This window comes from Pteropus alecto, unplaced genomic scaffold, assembly GCF_000325575.1.
Source record: "Pteropus alecto unplaced genomic scaffold, ASM32557v1 scaffold7, whole genome shotgun sequence".
Taxonomy (NCBI): domain Eukaryota; kingdom Metazoa; phylum Chordata; class Mammalia; order Chiroptera; family Pteropodidae; genus Pteropus; species Pteropus alecto.
The window spans coordinates 11,536,268-11,537,702 of NW_006494614.1; the positions used below are offsets into that span (position 1 = coordinate 11,536,268).

The 1,435-nt window shown below is 34.1% G+C and overlaps 1 pseudogene; it reads right to left on the reverse strand.

The window, feature by feature from the left end:
- Positions 1 to 1,075: 1,075 nt before the first annotated feature.
- Positions 1,076 to 1,194, reverse strand: LOC112474887 (annotated as a pseudogene).
- Positions 1,195 to 1,435: the final 241 nt, after the last annotated feature.

Here is a 1,435-nt window from a genome sequence, read left to right on the forward strand (position 1 = left end):
GTGCACTACATGGTAAATATATTATCTCACCTAAACATTATAAAAACTCCATCAGGGTCGATTTATGTTATTGTCACTTTACAATGATCTGTAATTGAAGTTCAGAGAGGTCAAGTGACTTGTTCTAAGTCCCAGTTACTCAGTAGTGCTGCTGGCATTTGAATTCAAGTCTGAAACCAAATACATGATGACATATCAAATAAGTGTGAAGTGGTTATCAGGACAAAAAAAAAATGCCCAAGGTCAATTAATTTATGTAAATGTTTAAGATAACATTCCACTGGTAAGAATGACATAATTCAATCCTCTAGTGCTTGACTTTTAAGAATCAACAGCCAAAGGGCTATAGTAAATCTGAATAGGCAGGAAGATCCTCAGTGTTACTCTCTGATAGAGAAGAGAGAAATATAATTTTGCCAGATGGTTGTATCTAATAATAATCATCACATGTGTGCTTTTTATTTTAGAATTTAAAGACCATTTTTGTATGCATTTTATCTTTTAATCCTCACTAAATTATGCTAAATGGAAAAAGTCAGACAAAAGTTGAGAATCATATGATTTCATTCATACATAGGATATAAAACTGAAAGCAACAATCGAACCTGACAAACAAACAGAGTCTTATAGACACAGATAACAGTGGTTGCCAGAGAGAAAGGGGGAGCGGGGAGGCAGATAAGAGTAAAAGGGATCAAATATATGGTGACAAAAGGAAATTCATCTTTGAGTGGTGAACTCACAATGTAAGATACATATGACATATTATTGAATTACACACTTGAGACCTGTGTGATTTTATTAACCAATGTCACCCCAATAAATTTAATTTAAAATCCTGATCCATATGTGCATTTATATATGTACATATATATATATATATGTATGGATATGTGTGTGTGTAATATGTTTATGTGTGTGAGTGGAAACTGAGACATAGAGAAATTGAATCATGTGGCTATCAGGCCATAGGGTTTGATTGACTATTTCTCCTGGTTTTTGGTTGTTTTTTTTTTTTGCGAGGCACTCCTTGGTTGACTTTGTCAGTTTACAATCCTTTATTTTTTATTTTTTATGCCTATAGCGCCTGGTCTTCCTAGGTGGTCTCCCATCCAAGTACTAACCAGGCCTGATCCTGCTTAGTTTCCGAGATCAGACAAGATTGGGCTTGTTCAGGGTGGCATGGCCATAGACCCTCTTGGTTTTATGTCTAATAATTTTTCAACTCCACCATAGCTGTACTGTAAGACACTTCCAAAGTTACATTTAGTTCTCTATCTTAATCAAATAAGCTGGGCCATATTAAAACTATCTTAAATTATTAATCATCTGAGTATTCAATAGCTGTTGGGAAAAAAGTCCCAAAAGATTCCACTGAGTACTTTAATGACTATAAAGCCATTAGTACCCTCTGAAATATTTTATTTAATTAGTA